Below are 21,138 nucleotides of genomic sequence, written 5' to 3' on the forward strand. Positions count from 1 at the left end.
TAAGATTGCTGACATAAAACGAAAGAAATATTGACGTTATTTATATATATATGTCAAATAAAAAAGCTATGATTTTCAGAAGGTTTTTTTTAAATTCTGTAAATTCAGAATTTCAGACATGTATTTTTCATTGTGGTCAAAGATCACTTTCGAAAATGTGAAATCTTATGACTAAAATTATGAATGTAAGTTGTAAATATTGCAAAGCTGATAATGTAGCCTATTTTGCATTGATAAAAATATAGCAGGAATTCCTTAATTTACGACATAATCATTTTTGTATTGACGGGTTGCTGTATTGTACTTGTATCTCACACATCCCATTTAACACATATATACATAAATCATGGAACTGCAAAAAATCATATATGTCAAATCAAAACCTATGATTATCAGGAGAATTTTTAAATATTGTAAATTCAGAACTTAATTTATGTATTTATTATTGCAAATCACAGATCGCTGTAAAAAATGCAAAATCCAATTAAATTATTTGTGATTGCTAAAATTTTATGAAGCATTACCAATACTTAAATTATGAATGTGGTTTGTTAATATTGCATTAAGCTTCTTTGAAATGTAGGGTATTTCACATTGATAAAAACGTCACAGGAATTTCTGAACGTTTTTGTGTTGATGAGTTGCTGTATTATACAATGTATCCTACATATCTCATTTTACTCATAGACATGCATTGATCATGAAACATCAAGGGATTATTACTTAAAAACTTTTCAAATCTGACATAGCTTTGCTTCTTATATAAGGCTGTATCAAGGAAAGAATCTCAATTGAAATACGTATTGATATGTTTATATTATAAAAGGGAGTTGTCAACTTAAGTAAACACAAATTATGAAATGTTACATTTGTATGAAAAATAAACCTTGGGCTAGACAATTATTATTTTACAATGACTTAAATACTAATAAGAAGGTTGAACTAAAGCAAAGTATACTTGTATATAGACTGAAGTGAATAGAAAAGTTTAAATTCCTTGGCATGAGGTTTGGATTATTATGTCAGAGTAAACAAAGATTTATGGAAATTAAACATAGAAAATTGTCACTCTAAGTGAGATCTCTTTCTATAATTGATAGTTTATTTACTTGATGCATAGTAGGTGATTTTACCCTGCCTGTGTAGTAAAACATAAGTAAATATTGTTTTAAGTATAAATCAGGCCATCAGTTTTCTCTTTTGAATAGTTCAACATTTTGTCATGCCCAGGCATTTTATAGCTAACTCATATTATAAACAGTATGGGTTTTGTCTGTGTCTCAGATACTATAAGCAATAAGTCGTATATTTGATGCATGGAATGGTTGTAAGTTGTGCATGTTTGACTGACATGTTTCATCTTACCTTGACCTCATTTTCATGGATCATTGGTCTGATAATTGTTAAGTTTTTTTGTGGCTCAGTCTTTTTTCCAGCTACTATAAACAATAGATCATCTATACATATTCGGTGTGGAATGATTGAAAGGTATACATGTCTGTCATGCAGATTTGTCCATGCTTTTAAAGACAATGTTATATTTATGTGGCTTGGTCTATTTATCAAGTTCTATAAGTAGTATAGCCACTGTATTTGGTGTATGGAAGGATAAAAAGACACACATGAATATAACCTTGTTAAATGTATCAATCTCTTAAACTTTGTTTCATGACACATTGGAATATAGTTATAGAACTGAAATATATTATCTATTCCAAGTTTTACATATTTTCTTGCCTGCATGAAAGTCTTAAAAGTCACAATGAAGAAACATAGCTTTTTAATTACTATTGCATGTCTACTTTTCATTGATCAGTTGTCCGAAAAAGGAATATCCTTTCATTTTAACACATTTACCAATTATGTTCAGATTAAATGATAAACAAATCGATCAGCTGATGAAAGAGCACCTGCAATCAAATTGGATATGTATCACCTCATCAATTAAGATTTGATTGACCTAACTATTACCATACATTAAGGTAAATCGTAAATTACAATGAGAAACTGACAGTTAGACATTGATTAGATACCACAGAGACAATAGATATCTGTGGTACATTTAACTTAAGGAAGTTGACTGGGGGTATTGGAACTTCAAGGAATAGGAATGGTTTGTTGCTTAAATATTGAATAAAGTGCAATATTCTGTCTTTCATCGACTTGAAATGCAAAATTTCTTTGTGGCTATGTAGCTTAGGAGAAATTGATTTATGAAAACATTCTGCCAGCGATTTTATGCATTGTTCTTTTGTATTTGGAATTTTGGATAGTACATGTTTGAAAAATAAGAGATATGGTATGATTGTCAACTATGAACATTGTCCACCAAAACCCCAAAGGATAATGATTTTTACAACTAATGTGGTTTCCAAATCAAGCAAAACAAACGTTATATAAATATAAGGAGATGTGGTTTGAGTGCCAATGAGACAACTCTCCATCAAAGTCACAATTTGTAAAAGTAAACCATCAAAGTACGGCCTCCAACACGGAGCCTTGGATCTCACCAAAACTTGTTCATTAAACTTGTTTTTCAACTCTGCGTTAATGAACCAACTAATACGAACATGTATTGAGATATCCTTTAAACCAGTCAATATTTAGTTCATAGAGTATCTCATAATAAAATATTCCCTTTAAGATTCCCATCAACTTACATGCACAGTAATAAAGTATAAAGCTTTAGTAACAGTTGTATAAAGCTTTAGTAACCGTTGTATACCACATGTGCGAGAGTGAGACTATTATATAAAGTGATTATTTGTGTATTGAACAGCATGAGACTCTTTATTTACAAAACATTACCAGATTATACAAAACTTTTGAATACAGGATTATAGACTGAGAATGTATCATGGTTAAATAGTAGTACATAGTCTGATGCAGCTGTGTCTATTCATGAATGTATTATAGCTATAATACTTCTCTTTGGTCTGATCAATGTTTATAGAAATCTTTGTAAACACTGCTTACCGCTATCCTGATACAGAAAAAAAAATCTTAATTTTAAAAGTACACTATCAGTTTTGTGGATCTTACTTTAACTATGACTATACAATTAGCGTCAGTAGATTTTTAGTGAAGAAGTAGGGGAGGATTGGTCAATCATCATGAAAAACTGAGAAATCAGCTCGGTGACTCCAACATGGTGACACTTGACACTGCAACCTTGTCACCTGATATCTCCATCATTCCACCTTGCAATCTTGCCACCTGATATCTCTGTCATGTAGAAAAAAAAGTTAAAAAAAACTGCTGTATTTAAATGTATTATATGATTAAAAGTGACCTGGCGACCTGAGGCAGTTTTTAAATTTGCCTTTGTGACCTAAGGGGCGATACAAGCAATACTGGAGCCCACCTATTACATTACATTACTTGCCTTTTCAGGCAGAGGAAAAGATGACTGTAGTGTTTTTAAGTCTACATGTAAACATGTCAATTTAAAATGTATTATTCTCAGTGTCTCCATATAGATATCAATTCTGAAGTCACTTTTCATAGCTGTATGCAAAACCTGTGATTTTTAGACATTCAAAAAGGGGTGGACATGTTTAATCTGAGTGTTCGTTGTTTCATTATGTTTACTGCTCTGAAGGGGTCCATCCTATTGACACCTTCCAAGTTCAGACACTGCCAATTATTTTTTCAATGTGCTACCTACTTATTCCAAAGTTTAGAACTCACTTCCATTCAGGTTTTGTCCTTAAATATAGACGACAAAAATCTCAATTTTTATTCCTATTTATTATGTATAGGTGAGAATTGATTATTGTTTTCTTTTTTCACTGTTGATTGTTAGACAGATATGATATTATAGTCTTTCTAATTGAATTCAGTTTGTTGACATAATTTTGAATTTGTAACTTTTTAACTTTTTTCAAAAAGTTACATTGAACTATAATGACAAATATCTAACTTTTTGCATACTGTGTTATTAAGTGTATAATCATTTTAGTATGAAGTTTTATTATTAAAAGTCTTAGTTGTGGGTTGATACATGGAAATTATACTTATTACTCAAGTACCGTACCTGTTCATATTAAAAAGCAGATATACATTTGAAAATAAGTAAGAAAAGTTGTATGTACAATTGACATGAAATAACCATTTCCAATCTCTTCTCAGTAACGGAAAATTAATGAGAGAAGGATGGACCACTTATATTTTATGAATTTTTGACTATGTTGTAAATAGAGTACACTTGACCTTTACGACTTTTGATATTTCAGCTTAAATCTTTTATAACTAGACAGACTAGCAAGTTGTTTAAGTTGACCTTAAATGGAAGTTGATTAAATTCACCTTAAATAGAAGTTTTTTTTAAAGTTGATTTTTGATGGGAGTTGTTGAAGTTGACCTTTAGTGGAAGATGTTGAAGTTGACCTTTAGTGGAAGATGTTGAAGTTGACCTTTTGGTGGAAGATGTTGAAGTTGACCTTTAATGAAAAATGTTAATGTTGACCTTTAATGAAAGTTGTTAAAGTTGACCTTAAATGGAAGATGTTCAAGTTGACCTCAAATGGAAGATGTTGAAGTTGACCTTTAGTGGAAGATGTTGAAGTTGACCTTTAATGAAAAATGTTAAAGTTGACCTTAAATGGAAGATGTTGAAGTTGACCTAAAATGGAAGATGTTGAAGTTGACCTTTAATGAAAGATGTTGAAGTTGACCTTTAATGAAAGTTGTTAAAGTTGACCTTTAAAGGAAGATGTGGAATCTGATCTTTATAATAATTTTAAGGTTGACAGTTAGTGGATGCTGTTGAAGTTCACCTCTAATGTAAATTGTTGATGGTCATCTTTTGATTTATTGATAATTGTTGAAGATGAAACCTTATCAAAAATAGTGTTCATCTGACTAAGAAATGTATGATTAAGTAAGAAGTAAGATTACACAAATGAAATGTCCTCTAATTAAGGATATAACACTTCAGGAATAAACAGAAGTACTACAACATAGAATATTTGAAATGCTTTTATATGACAAAAGAACGTATTAGCACATATAGACACTGTTATGTATGGAGAATTAAACAAACAACAGGGTCAGACTTTGGTACAAACTGTTTGTAATGCAAATAACACAGGTGGTCTATAGTAGTTCTAATGATATGTAAAATGGAACAAATGTGACATGGACATTTTTTAAACACATTTATTTGAAGTCCATGTTAAAAAATATGAATTTTAGATTAGTTAAATGCAATTTTATTAATCAAACTTTAAATTTAAGGTTAAGTGTCTTCTTTTACTAGTAAAGATATATAAAAATCACAATTTTTCCATATTTTGTAATATAAGTCATTTGTGGGCCCTTTATAGCTTGCTGTTTAGTGTTAGCCAAAAGATCTGTGTTGAAAGCCACAGCACTTTTACCTATAATTGTTAATTTTTCAAATTATGACTTGGATGGAGAGTTGTCTCATTGGCACTCACACCACATCTTCTTGTATCTACATGCAGTTTTACAGTGCTGAGTGGTCAGTTTTATGTGAGGAAGGACAAGTGTCAGGAGCAGACAAACTACCTGTGAGCCAATCACTGAACAGAAGATTAAGTGCACCTTGCTATATGTTTCTACATCTATAGTCTTGATCTTACAAAACATGTTTAAGGCCCTTTATAGCTTTTTGTTCAGTGTGAGCCAAGGCTCCGTGTTGAAGGCCGTACATTGACCTATAATGGTTTACTTTTTTTTAAATTGTTATTTGGATGGAGAGTTGTCTCATTGGCACTCACACCACATCTTCCTTTATCTATTAACCCTGCTTCAATTTTGTGCTTGTCTCAAGTCAGGAGTCCTTGGACATTGTTGGTCTTGTATGATTTTAAATTTCAGTTCATTTCTGTGTTTTGAAGTCAATTATGACGTCCATTATCACTGAACTAGTACACATTTTTGTTGAGGGGCTAGCTGAAGTACACCTCAGGGTGTGGGATTTTCTTGCTGCATTGAAGACCCATCGGTGGCCTTCAGCTGTTTTCTGCTCTTTAGTCGTGTTGTTGTCTCTTTGACACATTCATGAGTTCTATTCTCCATTTTATCTTGATGCCCTACTATTATAGCAGTTTGAAGTAGTGTTGATTACAAGATTTGCAACCTAGGTCAATTCCTCCTTGTGGTCCAGTATGTAAGTTCAAAAGAAATTTTGTTTTCTTGTGGTTCTGTATACATGTAAGTTAATTTTAAAGAACTATTGTTTTGTGAATGACTATGAAATTTCTCTTCTTTATTTATTTAACTCCATTTGATGTTTATTATAAGCAGGAAGTTAATCAAAATCCAGATTAGACCTACTTTGAAATAGATATTATATACATGTCGTGTATAATTGTATCAAATCTAATTATGTTACCTGTCAGGTAATCAGATATACCTATGAAAGGGAAAATTTATATCATTTCATTTACTTTTGAAGGGAACTTTTCTCCAATAAATGGGAATTTAACAGTTAAAATAGAGGATGTTTTTTTACAAAGTCTTAATTCTGACATTCTTTAATACAAAAGATTTTTGTAGCATAATTAAATAAAAACAGTCGGTAAATCTGCCCCTATGTAGATATTGCTGTATTAAAACAATTTCTATGGATATTTCAACTCAAAACTTAGAATTTTTTTATTTACCATAAAAGATTCCCATGATTGACTTATATTTAGTAACGTCCGCTTTAATACGATAACTTCTTTTTTGGACTTAACAAAATGTTATTGCTATTTGTCTGAAAATTACAACTGAAAAGGAAGTGACATTCTGATATTTGATCAAGATTTTAATATAATTGATTGATTTTCATTGAATTCAAGTATTATGTCACTCCAGAATACCTCTTGGAAGCTCAACACCAGGTTATAAATATGGATATGATTAATGTCAATATTGGAACAGTGGGATATCCATATTATTCTATAGTTCATTTTTGAATTACAAATTCCACTAAATTCACAAGCATATACATTTTTGAAACCAGAATTATCCTCTTCATATAAGTATAATCATTTTATTGTCTTAGTCTGATATACTAGTATATCTTTTTGGAATTGATCCAAACTAAAGCCAGCATTATTTTGCAAAAGGACGATAACAAGAAAAAAATCGAATTTCAAGTTGTTCTGATTTGTAAAAGAGCCAATTTACCAGATATAACTGTATGCTGACCTCTAGTTGACTTGTGGTATTTCTGAGTTGTTAGGTGGCTATCCCATTGAGGTAGAATCAGGTGTGGGTGTGGTGGGTGTGTTCCCTCCTAAAATCTGCAAAAAATTGATTATGTGCCCCCTTTTGATACTTTATTCAGGATATAAACTGTTTATATTGTCTTTTGATGAACCCAAACATGTTCAAACTGCAGATTAAGAATTTTTTTTTCAATTCTTTGCATGCATCTCAATATCTTTATTGACACATATTTGTTTTACAATATAATTCCAGTTAAATGATTTAAGTTACATTAAAGTTATCAAAGTTAATCATGCACACACAAGGAGACAACACAGTGTAAAGTAGATTAAATGTTAAGTTTATCTGTAATCTAGTATAAGAAAAAAAACCTTAAATTTAAATTTTAGTCAATTTATGGAACATTTTATATATTTTTAAATCATTGATATGTATAAACTCTTCAAGGAGATCTGTTTTAATTATCTGATCAACTTTAATTGATCAATTATCTATGATAAAAGTGAGGATTTATTTTTACCTTGTAGAATTTAAATGATTTGTTTACATGTAAAACATTGAAAATTCTTGACATTCAAATGTTTGTTTGACCTTTAAGTAAATGTTAGAATAAGTATACATTAGTGCCTTTAACAAACAATAAGACCAAATATTCTTGACTTTTTGCAACTAAAAAAAAAGATAATATTATACTTTCTTAAGTATATTTGCACTACTTTGCAATTCTGAAAGTGTTAAATTTGGCAAATTTATAGTGGTAGTCTAATAACAAAGAAGCACCACTGTCTACCCCAAAAAACAAAATTGAGAATGGAAACAGGGATTGTGTCCAAGAGACAACAACTTGACATAAGAGCAAAAAGCCAAAAACAGCCATATGCCACCAATAGTCTTCAATGCAGCCAAAAAATGCCTCACTCAGAAGCTGGCTTCAGCTGCATCATCAGGCCCTTAACATTAATGTATAGTAGTTTAGTGTAATGGAATCCTAGTATTAAATTGTCTTTTTCAATGCCTTACTTTGTCTTCATACAACATTCCAGTGTTGGAATTGCAAAAGAAAGATAAAAAAGTATATATTTCCTACAGTTGTAGTTATTACAGAATATTTTCATTGAATTATGTCTGATTTTATAAATTCATTATATTTTGGCCAAAAGAACGTCTAATTAAACACCTGCAACTCTTTCTCACAAAATTTGTGATAAGATTGATCGTAGTTATACTGAAATCTTCATGACATACATGTATATGATATCAATATCTCTTTTCCAAAGATTCAATTAGCAAAGAGCAGCAGGGATTTGAACAGAAGAATAAATTCCATTTCTTTATGGGGTATACTTTTAATTTCAATAAATCTTTAGGAATTTGTCAGATTTTACACCTATTATATGAAATTTACAAGACAAATTTCTCTGACTTCTATCGACTTGCAGATAACGTCAATCAAGTTATAATTTCATTTAATTATTTTACATTTGTCAGATAACAGTGGGAAATTGAAATGTCTGAACAATATAAACAAGCTGTATTTGGCTTTAATGAAATAATTTTATTATGTGTTACATAACTCACCTGTAATAAATATGATCAAAAGGGATGATTTCAAGGACTTTTACATTGCATTTATACAATATGTATGTAGGAAAATGATTGCCTTACAAATGCATTCCGCGAGACGCTATTGTTAAGTGTTATCAAAAATCATGTTTTCTAGGGTGTATTGATAATAATCAGACTGAGACTTAGCCACACATTGAGATAAATGTCTTATAATATTGGCTGTTCCAAATAGTTCTAAATTTTCACCACCATCATACTGCATCCTAAGAAATATTTGCTAGCAATTTTTATACGACCGCAAATTTTGAAAAAATTTTCGTCGTATATTGCTATCACGTTGGCGTCGTCGTCGTCGTCGTCGTCCGAATACTTTTAGTTTTCGCACTCTAACTTTAGTAAAAGTGAATAGAAATCTATGAAATTTTAACACAAGGTTTATATATGACCATAAAAGGAAGGCTGGTATTGATTTTGGGAGTTTAGGTCCCAATATTTTAGGAATTAGGGGCCAAAAAGGGCCCAAATAAGCATTTTCTTGGTTTTCGCACTATAACTTTAGTTTAAGTTAATAGAAATCTATGAAATTTTGACACAAGGTTTATGACCACAAAAGAAAGGTTGGGATTGATTTTGGGAGTTTTGGTTTCAACAGTTTAGGAATTAGGGGCCAAAAAAGGGCCCAAATAAGCATTATTCTTGGTTTTCGCACAATAACTTTAGTTAAAGTAAATAGAAATCAATGAAATTTAAACACAATGTTTATGACCACAAAAGGAAGGTTGGTATCGATTTTGGGAGTTTCGGTCCCAACAGTTTAGGAATTAGGGGCCAAAAAGGGACCCAAATAAGCATTTTTCTTGGTTTTCCCACCATAGCGTTAGTATAAGTGAATAGAAATCTATGAAATTTAAACACAAGGTTTATGACTATAAAAGGAAGGTTGGTATTGATTTTGGGAGTTTTGGTCCCAACAGTTAAGGAAAAAGGGGCCCAAAGGGTCCAAAATTAAACTTTGTTTGATTTCATCAAAATTGAATAATTGGGGTTCTTTAATAAGTCGAATCTAACTGTGTATGTAGATTCTTAATTTTTGGTCCCGTTTTCAAATTGGTCTACATTAAGGTCCAAAGGGTCCAAAATTGAACTTAGTTTGATTTTAACAAAAATTGAAACCTTGGGGTTCTTTGATATGCTGAATCTAAAAATGTACTTAGATTTTTGATTATTGGCCCAGTTTTCAAGTTGGCCCAAATCGAGGTCCAAAATTAAACATTGTTTGATTTCATCAAAAATTGAATAATTGGGGTTCTTTGATATGCCAAATCTAACTGTGTATGTAGATTCTTAATTTTTGGTCCAGTTTTAAAATTGGTCTAAATTAAAGTGCAAAGGGTCCAAAATTAAACTAAGTTTGATTTTAACAAAAATCAAATTCTTGGGCCTCTTTGATATGCTGAATCTAAACATGTACTTAGATTTTTGATTATGGGCCCAGTTTTCAAGTTGGTCTAAATCAGGATCTAAGATTATTATATTAAGTATTGTGCAATATCAAGTCTTTTCAATTGCACAGTATTGTGCAATGGCAAGAAATATCTAATTTCACAATATTGTGAAATAGCAATTTTTTTTTAAATTAAGAGTTATCTTTCTTTGTCCAGTAAAGTAAGCAAGAAATATCTGCAAGATTTTTTTTAATTGGAGTTATCTTTCTTTGTCCAGAATCAACTTAAATCTTTGTTATATACAATATACAATGTATATTCACTTTTTACTACCAACTGATAAATTTAAATAATCTTTACCATTCAGTAATAACAAGCAGTTTTTTTACATCTTAATATTTTATGATGTATTTAAATGAGTAGTAATTGTTGCAAACTTCATTAGAATATTTTAATTGAAATTAGTTTTGGAATAAGGGAAAGGGGGATGTGATTAAAAAATTGGGTTCAATTTTTCTCATTTGAAATTTCATAAATAAAAAGAAAATTTCTTCAAACATTTTTTTGAGAGGATTAATATTCAACAGCATAGTGAATTGCTCTAAGAGAAAACAAAAAAATTAAGTTCATTTGAATACATTCATTCTGTGTCAGAAACCTATGCTGTGTCAACTATTTAATCACAATCCAAATTTAGAGCGGAATTCAACCTCTGCGGTCGTATAAAGCTACGCCCTGCGGAGCATCTGGTTGTGAATTAGTGACAAACCTTTGAAAAGAGACATTGATAAATTAGAGAAGTATTTTGTAATAGAAGGTTCCCTGTTAGGAGTATAATATCTCCTTGGAAACTGAAGTTTTTGAAGTTTTGTTTATTTGTAGGAATCAGTTGATAGCACCGTCACTTACAAACATTGAACTATAGAGGATCCCCAAATCCACATCAAATACTGAATTATCAAATTTTATCATAATTTTGATTTATATGGTGGTTCATATTATAAGAAATATACATATTGAAACCTAGTAATTCTAGTCTTTGACTTTTTATCACATATGTATTGAATAGGGCTTTTCAATGAAAAAAAAGATGCCATTTTCTTTAAAAGATTGGAAGGCACTCGTGATTTTAGGAGCAGATCCAGCTATTTTTAAAAGGGTGGTTCCCAACCCAGGATAAAGGACTACAGAGGTGTTCCAACTATATGTCCCCCTTTAAATGCATTGACCTCCCAACCTCTCCTGGATCTTCCACTTGATTTCATAAGCTGTATGTCTCAAGGTTGTCTGTGTTTCATAATCTGACAATTTGACAGAACAAGTTTTGAGGTCCATGTATAGATACCAAGTGACTATGCTAAAACATTTAATTCAAAGAACTATAGACAATGAGATGGCTAAAAAAATAGACAAATCATGATGCACTAACAATATTTATAATTGAGCACTCCTCCAGCGGTATACTTGGGTTGAACTTGTGTCTATGAATCCATATTTATCAAGTTTAAAACAATGAAGACATGTATAGATATGACATCTTAGTGTGCAATTTAAAGATGCAAAAAAATAAGAATTGTTTCATTCCACCTGCAAGATCATACTGGATTATGCAGAATGGTAAAAATCTCTTTTATTCAAATTCAAGATAAGAATCTATCTTTTGATCAAATTTGTGGACAGGGATAAAGAATTCTAAAAAGAATAATGGTCAAAATCTGTAGATCTCAGATAAGAAATTAATCTGTTAATCATATTTCTGGTCAGAATAGGTAAATTGGTATCTACGATTAAAAAGATTTACGGGTAATTTTGGTACGTTTATAAACAGACAAGAAATTTCAAGATATTCCATATCAAGACCTTTTGTATCTATTGATATATACCATTGAAAAACTAATGAAAAGATTTGTGTTTAAATTTGTAACCCCACAAATTATTCACCTGTGAATGTTCAAACGGAAAATATTGTTCAGTTAAACCAACACTGATTTAAAACGGTAGATTGGGTTATAGGTTTTAAATCAGAAGATTTTCTCCTGTTCGATTGGAATTTCATTTTGGCGTGTAAATATAAGGAGACATAAGTACATGTAAATAACAAGGACAGATTTTGAATGAATCCTTATCTTCTTACATATGCTAAATTAATTCTCTAACAAATGTAACGGGATTTAGGTTTTAAACTTGACTGAGTTCTCCGATAGTTTAAAAATGGCACTAACGGAACATTCATGTCAACATTGGAAATCGTGAAGGCCTCCAGGATAGTCAGATCACTTTAGTAGCAAATACACAAATTATATTTATTGGAATAATTACTATTTATTTACAGAATAATACAAAATATTTAGTAAAAATGTGAGAATCAATTTGTATTGTGGAAATTAAATCACCGATATTTTTCGATAATAGATAGGATTAATGGCAGGTAATTGGATTTTGTATAGCTTCGAGTAGTGGACCATTGATCTTTGGACGATCTTTTGAGTTATTATTTAGTGAGATTTGTAGTGGTAAAAAATAATTCATATTAATCCTATGGAATATTATAGTAGCGAGATGTAAAACATTTGGAATTTTAAAACGTAGACAATGTATAGATCAGTAAGTAAAATTAATTCATCTTTAAAATTAAACATAAGTACTGTAAATTCAGAAATTACTGAGTGCATTTATAAGTGCTTTTATGAAGAATGAACAAAAAAGTTAGATTAATTACTGCGATTTCAGAAAAAAACTTAGTACAGGTATATTTTTCTGATATGAGAGACATATATACACATGTGTATATTCTGTCTCTGCTGATATCAGAATGCAGCTTTTACATTTCAGTCCAGTTTTGTGTAATACCATTGTGTAAACTAGGCAATATAGGAAAGGTGTACTGACATAAGTAGTCTCTAAACACAATAACTCCAAATGGAGCTTTCGTTAGTACAATGTAGAAGCCATTGTGTAAACTATTATATGCAGTTTTAGTCTTCCCTCTCTAGTTACCCAAATGGTACACATATTACATAAAAATGAATTGTTTTTTTCTCCTTTTTGGGACTATAATATACTAACATTTTTAGTATAATAGTCCCAGCTCATATACAGTCTTATCTATGTACAGGTACAGGGTAATTTATATTATATTTTGGCTGGGATCAGAGAAAAAAAAAGGCACACACTTAACATAGAAAACAAAATATTCAATTAAAAGACACATGAAGACAAAGTACTGTGAGTGCAAATGTGAAATAAAGATAATTGAGGCCTTGGTTTAATTACACCTAATGGTTCGAGTACACAGTTATTGTCCTTTGATTTTTGTTGTCCACGAATATAGTCCTTATAAATGTGGACAGTGTGTTACTTGCCATTTTTTTTTTTATATCCCTTCCAAATTTATTTCTCCATGTTTTATGCCTCAGATAGCAAGTAAGGGGGGTGGGGGGGGGGGGGATGGAAAGACACTGTAAAAAAAAAAATGGGTCATAAATATTAATGTAAAGTAGCGATTAGGTCCAGCTGAAAAAGGTAAAAAATTAGCACCTCGGAAGCTGTCAAAAGATTTCAAGATCCCATTAACATAAAATTGTCCATATTTTGAGTTAGAGCTGATGAAGTTTTCTATAATTTTGTTACAATTTGTCCCAAAAGTAGTACAACACACTGTAAAAATATTATTGAGAAAGCACATGTGGGATTTTTTAAATTTTCATTTATTGTCTAAAAGAAATGCACTACAAAATAACTGTTTACTCTGACCTAATAATCATAGGTACTTATCTATGAATTGTTTTTTACGTAGGTAAATTTTTCTTCAGAGACAAGTGCCTGTGCTTATAATTGTGAAATCAGAAATGTACATGTATCAGTATTACGTTGACAATAATTGTCTGAACTTGCACTGAAATAGTGGGGACCTTTAAACCTTCTTTATATGTATGTTGACAGCTAATAGTATTTACTATTATATAAACAAGAATAATAAGTTAACAGGTATACAATAACACATAGTTATCAGCCATCAACAGGCCCACTGTTTAATATCTCTGTATAACGGATTTGTATTATGAGTCTCACGTCTGTCACAAAAGTTTGCAAGTTGTTTGGGGACGTGTGACCTTCATGCTTACAAATATTTTATAAGTATGTGATAAAATAATCTGTTGTAGAGGTAATTTGATCATCTGATAGTATTATACAGAATAATTAAAGTTTCTTGCTAGCTTCTGTTGAGGTGCTTACCTACTAACAGCATCAAAGTTCACTGTCTTGTAGGTATGGTTTATGTCAAATTCTTAATTTTCTCTGTACATAGTGTTTTATGGACTGCTGTTTTTCTGTGCATCTTTTTTCGTTTGGCCATTGTGTTGTGTGGTAATTTTCAACTTATGTTCTTTGATCTTCTCCTTCACATGATATCAAATTTTAAAAAATATGTGTAGGACTCAAATCTATGGCGGGTTCCAAATCTGTGGCAGATTCCTAATCTATGGCAAATGTGACGTTACAAACGCCAAACAACTCAAATCTATGGCAGATTTTTGTTTACTCCAAATCTATGGCAGATCTTGTGGAAAGGGTACCGTATAACGTCACAATTGAATATACTGCCATATTACATCTTCGCCGCATATTACAATGGTGGAACCCATAGATTTGAACACCATTAAAGATGAAGAATTTCCCTGGCAACAATTTGTGGGTTGTTTAAAGGAAGATGTGACATATTATCCCGAAGATGGACCAAATGTGCTGTACTGGCCGAGTCCCGCGATGAATTATGGCTATTTTCAGTAACGCATATTTTAGAAAAAGGATTTTTGGGGCCCTTTATAGCTTGCTGTTCAGTGTGAGCAAAGGCTCCGTGTTGAAGGCCGTACCTTGACATTACACTGGTTTACTTATTAATTGTAACTTGGATGGAGAGTTGTCTCATTGGCACTCATACCACATCTTCCTATATCTAGTTTGACAAATTGTAGTAGTTAACTGTCTACGGCTGGCAAAGTTTATAAAATGATATATAAAATTACCGGATACAAATTTGATTCAAATCGTCAGCAAATAAAAAAAAAAAGATGTATTAACGATATCGCTGAAATAAATTTTATTTGAAAATTCAAACTGCATGTTTATTTTTCTTTGCCGTTACTTTTTTAAGGTCTTTCCTCTCCGCGAGGAAAGACCTTATTGTTAAGGTCTTTCCTCTCCGCGAGGAAAGACCTTATTGTTTTTCGCATGTTTTTTTTTTTTTTTTTTCATCCAGCATTTGTTTGACATGGCCTCCCCTCGTTTCTATTGGAGTTATCAAAACCAAATATGGACCATCGGTAGACCTCATTATGAAGTATTACCAGATGAGGCTGTGTAGGATTTCATCATCCCCTTTAGAAGTTATCTCCCTTTTATTGATTTTTTTCAACATGGCCCCCCCTCGTTGTTTTTAAAGATATCATGATCTTATTTGGACAATAGGTACATCTCATCATGATGTATTACCATATGAGGCTGCATAGAATTTCATCATCCCCTTTGAGAGTTATTTCCCCTTGAAACAATTTCTTTCCTTTGCTCATTTCTCAAAAAAATTTAGAGATAGAATCGATTTGAAAACGGCAACATGTACAGAAACAGATGGCAATGTTAATGAACATATACAATCATTTTGTTATTAACCCTTATAAGGAGTTATTTCCCTTGAAAAATTGTATACTATTTTAGAAAAAATCTATTTCGAGAACTGGAAGTCGTAAAGACTTTGGACCTTCACCAATAATCTTTAATTCATGTGACCTTCAATATGCATCCAAGGTCAAAGGTCACAGAGTGCAAAAAAAAATTACGCTGCAATTTCAAGCTTACATATTAGGAAAACGATAAGACTTTGCTGCCTACATACAGCGTATAAAATGTTCCTCTCGACGAACTCTACATTTTATATAATAAGCCCAAAAATGTCCGACCGTCTGTTCAAAAGTTACAACGGGATGATTCTTAAAAGTATAGTATTTTGTGTATATCTTTTTAAAGGTAACAGATATCAACCTACTATAAACTGAAAAGATGATCAGTAATTCAAGACCTTCAATTTGAGGTCAATGTCAGGTCATGATGAAATTTCACCTTGACCTTCACATTATACTATGACCTTGACCTTGTGATATTTGAAAGGTCAAGTGGTCTTGAGTTGAATGGTGATAGTCCCATGTCTCTACGACTTCCGGTTCTCAAGTTTGGTATTGCATCATATATTTGATGATTAATTGTGACCTTGGTGAACATTGAAATTGTCCCAATTCTTTTTCTATGATGTTGTCCTTTAACTGTAGATCATTTACCATTTAACAGATTTGAGATATCTGCTGTTGTTTTAGAGATAATGCAGTTTGAAATTTTGCGAGCGGCGGCATGTATTTCTGAATCAACAACAGCTTACCACTTAAAATGTTTAAGAAATTGAAGAGGTTGGCATAGTTATATGTTTGACCAAATACCAAAAACATTCCATGGGAAAAAACACCAAAAAAATCATTTTGAAATTTTCATGTTTTGCATTGACTTTGTAAGTTTCATAACTTCTATTTATATAGTTGATATTGCATCATTATTTGCAATTTGTCAAATGGGGTCATCTGATATATCAAATTGAAGGTCTTAATAAACTCTACTTAAAAATGAAAGTTTTAACCCCCCTTTTCATCCCAGGGGGACAGGTTGGGTCATTTAGTGCAAACATTCAAATTTCTCAGATGGTAAGGTTGTCGCATATCAAATGAAAGAACATAAAGCGTACATTTCAAATTTCAAATTGACGTCCCCCAAAAATGGGTTGGATGGGGTCATTGAGTGCAAAAAATAAATTTTCTTTTAAGATAGGGTTGTTGTATATCAAATAAAAGGTCATGATGTGTACATTTGAAATATCAAATTCCCGACCTCCAAAAATTAGTTGGATAGGGTTATTAAGTGCAAAAATCAAACTTTCTAAAACATGGAGTTGTCGCATATCAAATGAAATCTCATCTACTCTATGTTACATACATCATAATTCCGATCTCACAAATGTAGGCGGATGAGGACGTTAAGTGTTAAAAGCGAAAAAGTTTCAGAAGGTATGCTTGTCGTATATCAAACGAAAAGTCGTACAAAGTACATTACGAAAACATCACTTTTACTGGAAAGACCTTTCAATTGTTTTACAAACAATTGAGATACTAGTTTTTCGCATGTTTTTTTTTTTTTTTTTCATCCAGCATTTGTTTGACATGGCCTCCCTTCGTTTCTATTGGAGTTATCAAGACCAAATATGGACCATCGGTAGACCTCATCATGAAGTATTACCAGATGAGGCTGTGTAGGATTTCATCATCCCCTTTAGAAGTTATCTCCCTTTTATTGTTTTTTTTTCGACATGGTCCCCCCTCGTTGTTTTTGAAGATATCATAAACTTATTTGGACAATAGTTAGATCTCATCATGATGTGTTACCATATGAGGCTGCTAAGGATTTCATCATTCCCTATGAGAGTTATGTCCCCTTGAAGCAATTTCTTTCTTTTACATTTTTCTCAAAAAGTATTCATGATAGAATCCATTTGAAAACGGCAACATGTACAAGAACAGATGGCAATGTTAATTAACATATACAATCATTTTGTTGTTAACCCTTATAAGGAGTTATTTCCCTTGAAAAAATATACACAATTTTTGAAAAATTGTATCTAGAGAACCGGAAGTCGTAAAGACTTGGGACCTACACCAATAATCTTTAGTTCATGTGACCTTTAATTTGCACCCAAGGTCAAAGGTCACCGAGTGTAAAAAAAAATTACGCTGCAATTTCAAGCTTTCATATTAAGAAAACGATAAGAGTTTGCTGCATACTTACAGCGTATAAAATGTTCCTCTCGACGAGCTCTACATTTTATACACTGAGCTTAAAAGTGTCCGACTGTCTGTTCAAAAGTTACGACGGGATGATTCTTAAAAGTATAGTATTGTGTGTATATCTTCTTAAAGGTAACAGATATCAACCTACTATAAACCGCAAAGATGATCAGTAGTTCAAGACCTTCAATTTGAGGTCAATGTCAGGTCATGATGAAATTTCACCTTGACCTTCACATTATACTATGACCTTGACCTTGTGATATTTGAAAGGTTAAGTGGTCCTGAGTTGAATGGTGATAGTCCCATGTCTCTACGACTTCCGGTTCTCAAGTTTTGTATTGCATCATATATTTGATGATTAATTGTGACCTTGGTGAACTTTGAAATTGTCCCAATTCTTTTTCTATAATGTTGTCCTTCAATTGTAGATCATTTATCATTTAACAGATTTGAGATATCTATTGTCGTTTTAGAGATAATGCAGTTTGAAGTTTTGCGAGCGGAGCCATGTATTTCTGAATCATCAAGAGCTTACCACTTAAAATGTTTTAGAAATTGAAGAGGTTGACATAGTTATATGTTTGACCAAATACCAAAAACATTCCATGGAAAAAAACACCAAAAAATCAATTTGAAATTTTCAAGTTTTGCATTGACTTTGTAAGTTGCATAACTTCTATTTATATAGTTGATATTGCATCATTATTTGCACTTTGTCAAATGGGGTCATCTGATATATCAAATTGAAGGTCTTAATAAACTCTACTTAAAAATGAAAATTTTAAACCCCCTTTTCATCCCAGGGGGACGGGTGGGGTCATTTAGTGCAAACATTCAAATTTCTCAGATGGTAAGGTTGTCGCATATCAAATGAAAGAACATAAAGGCGTACATTTCAAATTTCAAATTGACGTCTCCCAAAAATGGGTTGGATGGGGTCATTGAGTACAAAAAATAAATGTTCTTTTAAGGTAGGGTTGTTGTATATCAAATGAAAGGTCATGATGTGTTTATTTGAAATATCAAATTCCCGACCTCCAAAAATTAGTTGGATAGGGTTATTAAGTGCAAAAATCAAACTTTCTAGAACATGGTGTTGTCGCATATCAAATGAAAGCTCATCTACTCTGTTCCATACATCATAATTCCTATCTCAAAAATGTAGGCGGATGAGGTCATTAAGTGTAAAAAGCGAAAAGTTTCAGAAGGTATGCTTGTCATATATCAAACGAAAGGTCGTACAAAGTACAATACGAAAACATCACTTTTACAGGAAAGACCTTTCAATTGTTTTATAAACAATTGAGATACTAGTTTATTTTATTGTTTATAAAAAGCGGCCTCCTTGTTTGTTATTCTGACTTTGTCTTATTAGTTTGATAAATGAATTGGTTAAACAGGTACCATGCACAGATTAAAGAATGTTTATTTTTTACAGGGCACATCATTTTAATCTTGAAGTCTTTAAGGCATATGCATATGCATTTATCATTTGGTTGACCATTATGGAATGTTTATTTCACAAATGTTTATAGACATGCTCCCGTTGTCGTATTTTTCCACTTGCTTATGACAAGTCATTGGTAAAAAATGTACTGCATTGTTTTCCATTTGCACAAAACTTGCCATAGGTTTGGAAACAACATAAATCAGCCATAGATTAGGAAATTACAAAACTTGCCATAGATTTGGGATGGCATGACGTCACATTTACCATAGATTAGGAATCTGCCATAGATTTGGAACCCACCATAGATTTGAGTCCTTCATATGTAAATGAGTATATGAAACAATTAAGTTCTAAGAAGTAAAATTTTTGTGTTTTTGTATGTATTTTTTAAATGTACCAGACATTTTTTGGTCAAACTAGATCAGTCTATGTTAATTGTGATGATTTCAACTTTCCAATTGTCAGCTTCCCATTTCTCAGCAGTATGTTTGTTTGTTTTTCCCTTTATTTCATTTGTCCATGTTATTTTAATGTAACTGAGTATGTAAAATGATAAGTCAACTGCTTGTTTTAAATTATAAGGAGAAAAAACTCTGGCATCTCTGTATATTTTTACCAGACTATTTTGGTACAAATGTGCTAATATCACGTAATACAGCGATGATTTCATTTATCTGTTGAAATATCAATTTGATTTCCCCTTGCCATTGTAAAAATGTCTGAGTACTATTCTTTCAAGGTTTCAATGTTATTTTTACAATCAATTAAGTAATACAAATAAAAACTTGAGGAACACTCTATAAGAAGTATAAAAAGTTCTTAGTCTACAAGATTTACCCATATTGCTTTATTGTATGTAATCCCTATTGCAAACAAGATTTTATAAAGGTTTATATAGTTTTGTACTGGCAGAAAGAAAATGAACTTGACCTTTAGTGTATGTTTATTTTATTAATACAGTAGACAAATCAAAGGGCTTAGTTTGAAAATTGAATCCTGACTTTTACCCAGCGATTGGTATTATATTCACTGAGGTATAAACTTGAATGTATTGGAATGGAATGACACGGTAAATGCCTAGATCATTTGTATATGGGAAAAAAAGATAAAAAATGTGAGCTGCTTTGGATAGAAATCTACCTTATGCAAGTGCATGTATACATGTACATGAATTTGACGTTGATCGATTTTGAAACATTTATATAGGAAATAAAAGATGGATTTTGGTCTGCTTTGTAGAGTACTTATATCAACACAATATTCAAACAGTTATAAACTGGAATCCGCTTGTAATCGCTTCACCCAAACAACCGGTATGACCCGATTTTTAGGGCAAAATTTTGCCCTGCAGAGATTGGACGATATTTTGTTGCATAGCAACATACAGTATCAGAACATGTAAACAAACAGACAATTTGTTTCCTTTTGCATAGAAAAGCATTAATTAATGTGTCAAATATATCCCTATTCTAAATTTAAATAATCAATTACATTACTTAAAGAAAAAATATCGAAAAAGGGTATAAATTTGACATGAAAATAAAATCCCGCTAAACTTCATGAACGATTTTTGCAAATCAACTTGACGTCATATAAAATGGAAACTTTT

The 21,138-nt window shown here is 31.5% G+C and overlaps 1 protein-coding gene across 1 annotated transcript in view; it reads left to right on the plus strand.

The window, feature by feature from the left end:
• LOC134727435 (uncharacterized) overlaps window positions 1–21,138 on the plus strand; it is an 85,220-nt gene that overhangs the window by 6,377 nt on the left and 57,705 nt on the right. The window lies entirely within an intron of this gene.

The sequence above is a fragment of the Mytilus trossulus genome, chromosome 8, assembly GCF_036588685.1.
Source record: "Mytilus trossulus isolate FHL-02 chromosome 8, PNRI_Mtr1.1.1.hap1, whole genome shotgun sequence".
NCBI classification, from domain to species: Eukaryota; Metazoa; Mollusca; class Bivalvia; order Mytilida; family Mytilidae; genus Mytilus; species Mytilus trossulus.